The sequence below is a fragment of the Astatotilapia calliptera genome, chromosome 23, assembly GCF_964374335.1.
Source record: "Astatotilapia calliptera chromosome 23, fAstCal68.1, whole genome shotgun sequence".
Lineage (NCBI taxonomy): Eukaryota > Metazoa > Chordata > Actinopteri > Cichliformes > Cichlidae > Astatotilapia > Astatotilapia calliptera.
In genome coordinates this window covers 19,727,898-19,741,498 of record NC_137443.1, presented here as the reverse complement: position 1 = coordinate 19,741,498, position 13,601 = coordinate 19,727,898, and the positions used below count along the sequence as shown (strand labels likewise).

The 13,601-nt window shown below is 38.4% G+C and overlaps 2 long non-coding RNA genes across 2 annotated transcripts; both read right to left on the bottom strand.

Annotated features, from left to right (window-relative positions):
• Positions 1 to 3,579: 3,579 nt before the first annotated feature.
• Positions 3,580 to 4,576, bottom strand: LOC145424515 (uncharacterized). Its single transcript, XR_013905601.1, has 2 exons — positions 4,477 to 4,576; positions 3,580 to 4,054 (listed from the first exon to the last, which is right to left on the bottom strand). It is a non-coding gene; the product is annotated as an uncharacterized LOC145424515 (long non-coding RNA).
• A 7,897-nt stretch (positions 4,577 to 12,473) lies between these two features.
• On the bottom strand, positions 12,474 to 13,489 carry LOC145424482 (uncharacterized). Its single transcript, XR_013905579.1, has 2 exons — positions 12,837 to 13,489; positions 12,474 to 12,569 (listed from the first exon to the last, which is right to left on the bottom strand). It is a non-coding gene; the product is annotated as an uncharacterized LOC145424482 (long non-coding RNA).
• Between the last annotated feature and the right edge of the window lie 112 nt (positions 13,490 to 13,601).

Sequence of the window (13,601 nt, the reverse complement as noted above, 5' to 3'; positions counted from 1 at the left end):
GGAATTGGGACAGCCTTCGTCACCTGGCTGTGGCGTAAGCCTTCAAATAAGGCCTACAGAGGATGCAGCTTACGTTTTGGGACACAGCTACAGAGGGAGCAATCAGGGAATGGGAACAGGAGACACAGACCTTCAAAGTAAAACAGGAAACAACAACTGAACTTACAGACTCACAAGCAGACGCTGCAACAGAGGGAACAGGGACGTGAGACCAGGGCAGACACAAACACGGACTGGACACAGAACAGAGGGAGTATGGAAACCAAAACTGAAGAACTACAAAATCTCACACCAAGAAGAACTGAGGGAAATAGAAATACAAAACAGAAAGCAAAACCTTCACAGTAATAAACCGAGATGAGAACACAAAGGTACAAAACTGAAAACACTGGGTCAACAACACAGGTACCCTAACACACTTCAGTACATGGAGGGTTGGAGTGGATCTCATCCTGAAACAGAGAGCACAAATAATCAGCACTCTGTGATTGTACCATTGATATTGGTAGTAAAGTTAACAGCAGCAGAAAAATGGCATTAGCAACACTAAATCCACACACAGAGTGGGTTAAAGCAGTTGTGAGTCATGGTTTAAGAGCTTTGAGGTGAATGTTGTGGTGATTTGGCGCTCTGTAAATAACATGACATGAAAAGTAGTAATAGTTACAACTGATATTAGCATTAATGTCTTTTTAACAAATACAGCTAACATGTATATATGTACATGTGTACTGTATAACTGGTGTCAGCAGTCCCAGCTGGAACTGTTTACCTGGGCACTCTGCACAGTCTCTGCATTCCAATTGGTCACAGGTCGAGGGCTGCGCACCTGGAGAGATTTCCTCTTCATCCACAGAGACGTAAAAACCACAACTGCCAGCAGAGCAAATAACCCGTTAACTGTCAATCAACATCCTCACTGAGAGACTCATAAACATGTGAGCATGACCCCAAAATGATTATTGTGTTCATCTGGACGTAGTGTTTTGGGTCAGAGAAATGTTTTGTCACTCATCTAAGTGACTTCTTCAGATTCTGAGACTGAATTTTTTTACCTGCGTGATTAAGCATGCATCAAAACATGTGACTTTTTTCCGCAAAATAAATAATAATAACAATGATAATCAGATCTAAGCAGAGTGTGATCCAGATTAAAAACTAAAATTAATGCCTTCTTCCTGTTTTTCTTCCTGCAGTAATCTAACATGTCTTAATAAATTCAGCTTGGTTGATTCTGAGTGATCTTCCAGCACGGGAAATAACGCAGTGCTACGGATATAATGAATATTGGCTCTACCAATGTTAATCCAACAAATAAGACTCACCCAGTATGACAAGGGTGATGGCAGTAATGAGGAAGGCTGAGCGGTATATGATGATGAGGTGATGCTGTGATATGGAGCTGCTCTGCTGCTGAGGGTCTGGCTCAGAGGTTGGAGAGATATCTGGAGAAAGAAAAACTGGAAAAAAGGGTGAAGATGAACTGAAAATCTAAAACAGAAAAAATGAAATGAAATTCCTAAACTTTGACACAGCCAGGAGGAGGTAACCGTGGCAGGCTTTTCAAGTCCCTTTCTTGAATCACTTCCTTTGTTTCCTAGTGTCTTTTTGAATTTATCATCAGATTATCTTTGTAAGTCTATGTTGTTTCACATTTTAACACTGAATGATTGCAGTTGTTAATTACCATAAACATGTCAGCATTTTACTTATTTTGCTTCTGTAGTTTTCAGAGTTAAAGTCAAAAACTGTGCACTTACCTGAGATGAGGTGGAAAGTCTCCACAAAATGAATGCTGTCATCTCTCTTGATGCCACAGAAGTAAAGCCTGCAGTCCTCTGCTCTGAAGTCTTTAATCACGAGTTTGTTTCCTAGGATTGAAAATTTGGTTTCAAAATCAGGAGAGAGGGTAAAATATGTTGAAGAAATCTGGCAGCTGACACATGCTCTGAACTGGCTGTAGATCTCCATGTGCCAGTGGGTGTCTGAGGCCTGATTGGAGCAGGTTAGAGTGACCTCTGACCCAAGCTCTCCTCTGACCTCGGTCACCTTCTCGGCCTCTGCACAGAGCAGAACCACCAACGGTATCATCCACAGGAGAACCATGATCAGCTTCAGCATCCACAACAAGACGGAGTCATCTGAAAGCAGCTCAGCTCTGATGGACTCTGACGTCCTCTACACTTCCTGTCCCAAATGCTGACTTCAGCCTATATGACACCTGATAAAATACCACAAGTACCAAGTACCTCACAGGAAGTCCAACTTGTGCACCTTCACTATGAACACTGCTGGATGGGTTAATATGATAGACTTTCTGTTGCTTTGTGATGAATTTTAAATATGGCACTGCAGTATTTAAAGTACAGGAAAAAGTGTTGAATTTAACTCTAACAAAGTCAAAGTATGTGTTAACATTTTGAGCTTCAATACAACGCTTTTCAAGGTTTTGCATTAACACAACTGGACAGTGGCAGCTTGAGACACAGATAGAGGAACAAGTGGGAGAGAAAAACATTTAAATTAAAAGAGCAAATCAATGAAATTAATCGTTGCCAAATTTCAAAGCCATTTATAAAATAAAACTCTTTTTGGAAAGATTCACTTTACTGGAATTCTAATAAATATCTCAACAATGACCTCTACAGGATGGAGGAGGCGGTGTGTGTGGCCTGTGTTTAGTGTATTCAGTTTTTCTTCCTCCAGATTAGCATCCGTTGTGTTCGAGTCCAGCATTTGGGTCCAGCCTCATCCTGCCTGCCACAGCACCGTGCATGACGCATGATATAACTCAGTAATCAAGGAAAGAGCCGTTGTTGTGACTTATCTATGTATTTATATATCTATATATCTATATATAAATATATAGATATATAGATATACACAGACTTTTTTTTCTTTTTGGTAGGATTTCATCTTTCAAGTGTTGTGATTTGTGTAGCTTGTTTAAAAGACTATCTGTTTTTGTTTTTACATTTTGATTGTGTGATATTAATTCCAGAACCATGAATGCATGACAACCTTTCCAATCATACCACAGCCAAAAGCTCCCAGTTAAACATACCTGAAAAGTTACACTCACGTCTCAACTGACGATTATTAATGTATTTATTTCGGTGTCATTTTAGTTTCGCTTTTGTGCCTCTTCACAGTAATGATGTGTTCCCATTCAATGTGATTTGTTCAGCAGCTGACAGTCGTTTGCTTGCTGATGTACCTAAATCATGTTACCTAGATAACTGCCTAATGCAGAGATGTCAAAGATAAGGCCCAGGTAACAGAATCAGCCCGGTAAAGACTCCAGCTTGGCCCACTGGGTGTCTTTAAAACTGTGAAGCAGGGCATAGATTTTGGACATTTAACTGTAATTTCATAAGGTTTATAGCTGATAAAGACCTCCATTGCCATTCAAAATACACATAAGTAATAGATAAATAATAGATGAAAATTTAAATGACAGAAAAGTTTTTCACTATTGACATTAATAAAGTATTACTTTACAGTGTTTCTATTTTTACAAACAGCAAACAAAAGTACATTTTTTGGGAGTTAATAAAAATAAGAGTCTGGGCCATTAGATACTGTAATTTTACACATTTATTCTACTATTACTGTTGAAATTGCAAATAAATTAAGCTGGGTTTTGCTAATCCAACCCACTTATGATCAAAGAGGGGCTGTATATAGCCAACGATGCAAAATACGTTTAACACCCCAGCTATAATGTATTTACTCCATGTCATATGTCAGTCAGTGACATTCTTCATTGCAATAGTCCATTTGATTTCTTTCACTCATCAAATTAAAAAAATTCTGACTGTAATAGAGGACAGCATGTTTTATTAGAGCTAACCACAGCAGTAATATAGTTTGATTTAATATACAGAGTCAAAGATCATCATGAGTTTAACATGTGTGAGCAGATCAGCTGTCTTCAGCTTCATTTTCTCATACTATAACATTTTTAATACATTATGAAATAACATTAATCATAACCGATATATGCTTCTTTAACATCACTTCAATGATATGGAGGGTTGGAGTGGATCTCATCCTGAAACAGAGAGCACAAATACTCAGTACTCTGTGGTTGTACCATTGATATTGGTAGTAAAGTTAGCACCAGCAGAAAAATGCCATTAGAGACACTAAATCCACACACAGAGTGGGTTAAAGCAGTGGTGAGTCATGGTTTAAGACTAGTAGCTGACTTCACAGTGACTGCATCCATCTTAGCTTTAGCATTTTAGTAATATTAGCAGCAGTAGCGCCTTGAGGTGAATATTGTGGTGATTTGGCGCGCTGTAAATGAAATGAAAAGTAGCAATAATTACAACTGATATTATCATTAATGTCATTTTAAAAAATACAGCTTACATGTAAATATGTACATGTGTACTGTATAACAGTAGTTGTGGATCAGATGAGCACTCACACTAATGTCAGTGTTAGCAGCTCCAGCAGTGGTTTGTTTACCTGGGTGCTCTGTCTCTGTATTCTAGCTGGTCACAGGCTGAGGGCTGCGCACCTGGAGAGATTTTGTCTTCACCCACAGAGATGTAAAAAGCACAACTGCCAGCAGAGCAATAACCAGAGAGAGTTATTAAAGCTGCAGAGAGACTCATAAACATGTGAACATCACTTTTTGTCAAAAGTAAACAATAGTAATAATGACATGAACATGAATATTAATAAGTTATATTAAAAAATAGGTTTAGTGTTTTATTTTTGAGTTTGAAGTAGAACGTAATCCTGATAAACACCAGAGTTTGTCATAGTGGCCCTGAGAGGTCAAACGAGATTCAGTTTAAGGTAACACCAGCAAAGAAAAACACAGCAAAAGCATACGAAACACAATGGAAACAAAAAAAGACAACAAAAGTTGAATAAAACACAGCTGAAATAGAAAAAACAAATCAGGAAAGACAATAAACATGTTTCTCATGACTAACCCTAACCCGTCATAGCGAAAACGGAGACTTTCTAAAACGATGACGCATGTTAGTCATATGATGCAGTCATGTGACTAAGATAGCGGAGGGCATTATACAGCAGTTGTTTTGTTTGCTCTGAATCTTGACAGCCCTATTAAAGATTAATATCAGTCTGTACATGCTCCAGATGGCTTTTCTTCAAATTCTGTAACTCTCACTCGCTTTTGCAACTTTGTACTTTTGTGTTACTCGCAGCAACAACTCCACCTCATTGTTAGTCCATTTAAAAAACTCGGTGCTTTTCCTCAACATTTTGCTGCAACGTTTCAAAGAGCCGGAAAGTCAGAAATGAGGCAGGTCGAATCTTCTTGCGTTTCACGCATGCGCAGTACTGGAACGTAAGTGTTTTTGGCCGTTTCAATGTGGACGCACAACTCTGTGAAAACGACTGAAAATGCTATTGTGGACGTGGAGCGTTTTCAGACAAAAATGCCGTTTTCAAATCTATCCAGGCTAGTGTGGATGTAGCCGGGGACACTTTCAAAAGAAGCCCAGGGTTCATCAGTGTTGTGAGTGAGAAAAGATGCAGGGCAATGTGTGTTTGAATCACATAATTAATATAATACTGCATACATGTTTGCCTTTAGCTGATAACAGTTAGCTTGCCTCTTCTTCTGCTGTTCTATATTCCCCCCCCCAGAAACACTTGTTTTCTTTCGTGATTTATTTCTTCAGATTTTTTGGGGGGGTATTTTTGCTGAGTTTTTTAGGCTTCAAGGAGCTTTATTGTCATTCGCATCACATGTTTAGATGAGGTGGAATGAAATTATGTACACACGGTCCCGAAATGAAAAGAAACAGAATAACGAAGAAACGAAGAAAAGGTAATAAATAAATAGTTAAAAAAAAAACAAAAAAACAAAACAAAACAAAACAGAATAACATGTAATAAAATAACTGTGCTCTACTTGACTGCGGAGGAGGCGATGGCGGATATGCCGACTAGGGGATTCCAGATCGCTAAAGTCATCTTGAAGCAGCTGTCAAATCTGACGTGGGAGAAGACGGGAATGTCGCAGCGGCGTGACTCGGAGGGGCACAGAGAAAGACCCATTCGTGAGCAGCTTCAACTAAGGAGGGGAGGTTTATACTGGTTCGGGGAACAGTTGATGGTAATCAGGTTACTTTAATGAATGTGTACGCCCCACCAGGAAGTGACTTTTTTTAAGTGAGTTTTTTTAAGAACATTGTTAATATAATGGTGACAGAAACTCAGGGCCCTTTAATTTGCTGCGGCAATCTGAACATACGCCTGCAGCCGGATCTAGATAGCTCTAACAGAATGAAGCTGGAATCGAGTACCTTATATAAAAGAATTTCAGCATTGTTTGACGAGGTGGGTTTAATTGAAGTATGGAGAAATTGTTTCCCTACTCTTCTTACACTCATTTCTCAGCCCCACACTCCCTTTACACGAGGATAATTTTTTTTTGACGTTTGGAAGAGATAGGGATAAAATCTTAAAATCTTAACATGCGAGATGGGCTCGATAGATATAAGTGACCACGCATCGCTGTATGTGACGATTGATATGAACGTATACCCCAAAATTTCAATTTGGAGATTGAATTCATCTCTGCTTAAAGATGTGGAATTTAGGAAAGTAACAAGGAAAGAGCTCAAAGACTATCTCAAAATTAATGATAATGGGGAGGTGTCACCCCCGATACTATGGGATGCATTAAAAGCTGTCATGAGGGGGAAGATCATAGTGTTTGCCTCCTTCCATAAAAAAGTAAGAGAGGAAAAAATGGAAGAATTACAAGAGATTCAAAAACAATTAGAAAGGGAGCACAAACATACGCCTTCAGCGGGTACTCTGCAGAAATTAACAACGATCAGAACTGAAATAAATACGTTGAGTACACAAGCGATAAAGAGAAAATTTTTATATTTGAAACAGAAGTATTATCAAGGGGGATCGCAATCAATGAAAATTTTAGCGTGGAAACTTAAGAAGAAGATAGCGGAGAATACTGTAACTAAAATTAAACACCCAGAGACAGGAAATATAATGACTCATCCTAGTAAGATACAGGATGCCTTTGAATTATTTTATAAAAATTTATACACGGGAGTCCCACGGGGGGCTGAGTATGAAATGGACGATTTCCTGAATTCTTTATGCCTACCAAGCCTTAATGAGGAACAAAATAAAATGATGATAGCGGAGGTGACGGAAGCTGAACTTATGAATGCCATCAATAGGTTGAAATACAATAAGTCACCAGGCTCCGATGGTTACACCGCGGAGTGGTATCGGGAATTCAAACAGGACTTGATCCCTACATTACTCACTACTTTTAACTGTGTGTTAAAAACAGCGCAAATGCCGCCGAGTTGGAAGGAGGCTATCATCTCGGCTATCCTGAAAGAAGGGAAAGACAAAATGGAGTGTTTCTCATATAGACCCATTTCTGTCCTTAACATAGATTATAGACTGTTTATTTCGATAATGGCCAGGAGAATGGAAGAAATTTTACCCGACCTGATTAGTAATGACCAAACAGGGTTCATAAGACGACGACAGACCCAGGATAATATACGCAGAACTCTTCATGTAATACATCAGATACAGACATCTAAGAGTACAGCCATGCTTATGAGTATTGATGCAGAAAAGGCCTTTGACTCCGTAAATTGGGACTTTCTATACAAAGTCTTGGATAAATTCGGCTTACATAAGGGAATTGTTGATACGGTGAGGGCATTATATACTAATCCCACCGCAAGAATTAAAGTTAATGGTTCTCTCTCAAATAGCTTTGTTCTGCAGAGAGGAAATAAACAAGGCTGTGCTTGGTCCCCGCTTCTGTTTGCTTTGTATTTAGAACCTTTGGCACAATCAATTAGACAAAATAAAGATATTAAGGGGATTACCATTGCAGGACAGGAACATAAGCTTGCTTGCTACTAGTGATGGGTCGGTCGCGAACGAAATGGCTCTTAGAGCCGAATCTTTGACGTGAACGACGCGAGCCGGCTCCTTATCGCGAGCTGGATTTTTTTTCTTCTTTCTCTCACCCTCTTTCTCGCACTTTTTTTCCGCTTCACTCAGCACGTGAGCCTTGTGCTTTACGCTGGGAAGAGGGGGGGGGCGGTAGTTACACTCAGTAGCACAGGAACAGAGCGGGAGGGAGAGACAGAGAAAGAGCCAGGGACAACAACGTCACATAAAGGTATAGTAATCATCCACAACTATTTTCAGTTGCAGATGATAAAGGATTCAGAAAGTTTATTCATGCAGGCCCATATGACAGAGAATGTGCATCTTCTTTTTGTTTTCATATTTTAATTTATATTTAATTGTGTTGTGGTTTGCAGTGTTTTGTGTTGTTTCACTTTAAATTTGTAAAAGGAAAAAGCTGAAAATTGAAATAGTTAAAAGTTGAAATGTGAATAGTTGATTTATTTATTACATTTTATGTGGAGTGAATAAATAAAAGTATATTTACGGTGGCCCCTACAGACAAAGCACATACAAACTTCAAATCACGTACAAACCCTGAAGCATGTACAAACTCCAAAACACGTAAAAACACGTACAAACTCCAAAACACGTAAAACCTCCAAAACACGTACAAACTCAGAAGCACATAAAAACTCAAAACACGTACAAAAGACAACAGAAGTGCTCCAGGATGCTAGGGGCAGTGTTGAACTTTTGTTACCTAGTATCTACACAAGCCATCAAGTAGCAACGACCGGATTTGGTGTGTGGTAGTAACAGGTAGAGATGGCACGATACCACTTTTTTATGTCCGATACCGATATCATAAATTTGGATATCTGCCGATACCGATATGAATCCAAATAGTGTTTTTTAATCAACAAAACTGTTTTTTTTTAAATATCTTGCTGCATTTTGTATAAGTTCATACTCAAGTTTAAAACAACAACTACACTAAAGCTATTCTGTTATACCTGTATGCAAAAAAAATAATAATTCATAGTTCAGCAATACTGATCAATCTAATAAACTTAAACCTACACCATCCTCCCTATTCTGGTATTTTAAAGAGTACGTAGCGTAAATATTAAGCAACCTAACTAATAGGGTTCCAACTCCCAGCAACAACAAAAATAAATAAATAAAAAATAGGGAACCACCCCTCACGCTCCACCTCATGATGCTTAATCGACGTAATCAACCTTAATTTGATGCAGTGTGAAAAAAAATGCACAGAAATCAATTATTTTTCAAGAAATATTAAATAGATTCAATATCTTTCTTCAACAAAATTGCAGACTGCACAGATGGTACCTTCCCAAAGGAAAAAGTACTATAGCTTACTAGGGTATATATATTAGACTTAATAGTCACTATATACAGTAATTGACTTCTATTCATTTTACATCAAATTAAAACTTTGGGTGTAAGATTCGGATAATTATTTATTAAAAGCTAGACATTTTAAATGAGAATAAGAAAGAAAAGTATGTCTTTGTGCCCCCTTTTCCCTGTTAATGCCCTATCGGCCCCCCTGGCTAAACTTTGCTAGATCCGCCCCTGCACAGTTACCAGCCGTCAGCTACGTAGAAAAAGATCCTCGAGTAGAAAGTAATAATAAATACATTCTAACAACAGCTGATCAAGCTTAAACGTGCTGGTGTTGTTCAGCCGCTGGTTTCCTCTTTCTGGTGCAAAGTGGGCCAAAAGCAAACAAGAGACATGGACTCACGACAGAAAAGCCGATCAGCTGATCGTTAAGCAGTTTCATGATTGAAGTAGCAGCCAGAAGAGGCAGTCGCTCCATATATCGTTTGGTAAGATTAACGCAGGAATGCTTTACAAACATTCAGAGATGGACTTACACACTTGCTTTACTTCTCTCGGGGATAACTTTGTCGGAGTTGCTAGCGAAGCTCCAAATGCTATCCAGACCACCGACAGGTCCCGCATGCCACAGCCGCTCTATCAGGTGATGCATACTGCTCCGACGTGCTAACGTTCTGAGGTGAGTTACGGCGTGTTGCAAGTTTTGTGAGGTGCTTTCGTGATATTTAATGGATCGGATTACATTTTTTATTTTTCTCCGATATCCGATCCAGTAATTTAGGTCAGTATCGGACCGATACCGATACGTAATATCGGATCGGTCCATCTCTAGTAACAGGCAAATGAACTTTTTTTAAAAATTATTATTATTTGACTATATATGAATGCTTGTGTATAAATACACAAAGAATACACATATGCTTTCATGCTTTAAATTGTGTAATTTAAGTGATCTAGGTAGCTCTGTTTTGGAAGTTCAGTTCATGCTAGAAATGTGTTTTGGAGTTTGTATGTGTTTTGTCTCTAGGGGCCACCGCATATATTTATATATAAACATATATAAATAAAACCACTTTTTTTTACATTAGTAATTCCTTTTGTGCATAATTTTATATTGTTGTTAATAATAAATTAATTAAAGCAACAAAACAACCTGAAGAGCCGGTTCGAAGCCAAAAGAGCGGCTCTTTTTAGTGAGCCGAACCGAAAGAGCCGGTTCTCTAAAAAGAGCCGGAAATCCCATCACTACTTGCTACGCGGATGACATATTGATATACCTAGATCAGCCCACTAACTCCTTGCCTCCGTTGATGAATCTATGCCAGATTTTGGAAACTCTCTGGCTATAAAATTAATGTCTAAAACTCAAATTTTCAGTTATAACTATAGCCCTCCGGCTCACTTGGTTGATCGATATCCAATGAGATGGCAAGAAAAGTCATTGAAATATTTAGGAGTTGTTATTCCTAAGGATTTAACTAAACTATTTGAGGAGAACTTTGGTTCCCTACAAAGGAGAACAGTGGGTGATATTAGACGATGGAACATGATCCCCTTTCTCTCTCTACACTCACGAATTGAATCCATCAAAAGGAATATTCTGCCAAGATTATTATATTTATTCCAAACACTACCAATACCTATTGATTCAAGCCAATTCAATGAATGGGATAAAATAATATCACGGTTTATATGTCTTGATGGATTCGAACATTCGAGAATGTATTGACAAGGTTTGCAACCCCTGGGTGTCATGTACACTTACTGTATGGAGAAAAGTCGTGAAAGAATTTAAATTGGAACGGGATTTGGCTTTATTTAAATGGTATGCATATGACTCTGACTTTGTCCCGAATAAATTTGACTCACGTTTTAAAAGTTGGTCTGCTAAAGGGTTATCTACATTCAATTGTTTGATTAAGGATGGGGACTTAATTAGTTTTGACACACTGAAACAGAAATACAATCTAGAAAAACAGGATTTTTATCAAGACTTGCAAATAAGACATTATATAAAGACAACAATCGGTGTGATGTGAAACACTAATGTGGAATTGGTAACTTTGTTTAGACAGGCGTATAGTGGGGATGTCAATACAAGACTCATTTCCTTTTTGTATAATTTTCTCATAAATAAGCTTCCCCACTCAGCTGACTATGTGAAGATGTTATGGGAAAAGGAGGGTGGGGTATGTATTTCAAGGGATGAATGGTCTCAGATGTGGGAACGGCAATGGAGGAGTACTTCCTCCAACAGATGGAGGGAATTTGGATGGAAGTCTTTGATAAGGTTCTTTATTACTCCGTGTCAAAAGGCTCATTATGATGTGAATCCTCCTGTGTGTTGGAGAAACTGTGGACACCAACGAGCACATCACACCCATATTATGTGGGACTGTCCTGTGCTACGGACCTACTGGAAAGACATTCATGGTACACTACAAGGCATTTTTGACTGTACATTCTCTTTGGACATGAAGACAATCTTTTTTGGTTGTATACCGCAGAACTGGTCTAAAAATGACACGTCTGTTAAGAGCTTTACTTGTTGCAAGTAAGAAAAGTATAACTAAGAAATGGTCCTTGCAAGATATACCGACCTTGTCATTATGGTGGGAAATTACGCTAGAGATTTATAGGATGGAGGAGGTAACAGCTTATGTCACTGACAGGGTGTGTTGGTTCTGTTCGTGTTGGGATAAGTGGGTCCTATATGCCAATACTCATAAGCCGAATCTTCTTTTCAAAGCTTGAAATTACCAACCTAGCTAACTGGTCACTCCCAACTATTCAATGTCCCTTTTTATTTTTTTTATTTTATTTTAATTTTTTCGTTTTGTTTCATTTTTCCCTTGTAAATTGTGTTGTTTAATGCCTGTAATCACTTTCGTGAAGTAATAGTTTAGAAATAAAGAATTAAAAAAAAACATGTAATAAAATAATACGATAAATAGAGTGCAACAACCTGACCAGTAGAGAGTATGGATATAGAATGTAGGTATAATACTTTACCAGCAAAAGGGTATTGTAACTGTTTTTCCATCTGTTTTCTTGTCCTTTCGACCTCAGGCTCACCGTACTTAGAGGGTTTTTTTGTTGTTGTTTTTGCTGCAATATGTTTTATTACATTTAGCTCGCCTACATTGGTGATACAAATATTGATCAGTGCTAAAGTAACAGCTGTCAAATAAAAGCCTCACCTAGTATGAGAAGGATGAGGGCGGTAAGGAATAAGGCTGAGCGGTAAATGATGACCAGCTGATACTCTGATATGGAGCTGTTCTGCTGCTGATGACCTGAAACAGAGGATGGAGGGAAATGTGGAAAAGATGAAGATGAACTGAGAATCTAAAACATACAAAAAACACACGGAGAAGTTAAATTCAGAAACTTTGATGAAGTCAGGAAGAGATGATACTAGCAGGCTGTTCCAGTCACTTTCTAAAATACTAATGTGAATATCCAACAAGAATCACTTCAGAATTTCATCAAATTATTTTTGCAAGTCTTTCTTAGAAAAGCAAACTTTACAATTTTTTAAATAAGAAAAAACTTCTGCTTACATGACACAACATGGAACGTGCTGATAAAATGAATGTCCTTTTTTCTGATGCCACAGAAGTAAAGCCTGCAGTCCTCTGCTGTCAAGCTTTTAATCACGAGTTTGTTTCCCAGGATTGAAAATTTGGTTTCAAAACCAGGAGAGTATAAAGGAGTGCCAGTTGAAGAATGACTGCGTCCAATATATCCTTTGAATTGGGTGTAGATCTCCATGTACCAGTATATGTCTGGGGACTGATTGGAGCAGGTTAGAGTGACATTGGTCCCCAGCTCTCCTCTGACCTCGGTCACCTTCTCGGCCTCTGCACAGAGCAGAAGCACCAGCAGGATCATCCACAGGAGAACCATGATCAGCTTCAGCATCCACAACAAGACGGAGTCGTCTGAAAGCAGCTCAGCTCTCATGGACTCTGACGTCCTCTACACTTCCTGCCCCAAATGCTGACTTCAGCCTATATGACACCTGATAAAATACCACAAACATCAAGTACCTCACAGGAAGTCCAACTTGTGCACCTTCACTTTGAACATTGCTGGATAGGTTAATATGAGAGACTTCCTGCTGCTTTCTGATTAATTTATGTTTTTAATTAATACAGAGCAAAGTATGCAATGTATAAAATAAATCTGTTTTTGCAAAGAATTACTTTTATTGGAATTTTATTAAATATCTCAGCAGTGACCCCTACAGGCAGGAGAAGCCAGTGTATGAGTGTATGGATAGAGCATATAGTTTTCCCATATGATGGAACAAATATATAAACTGT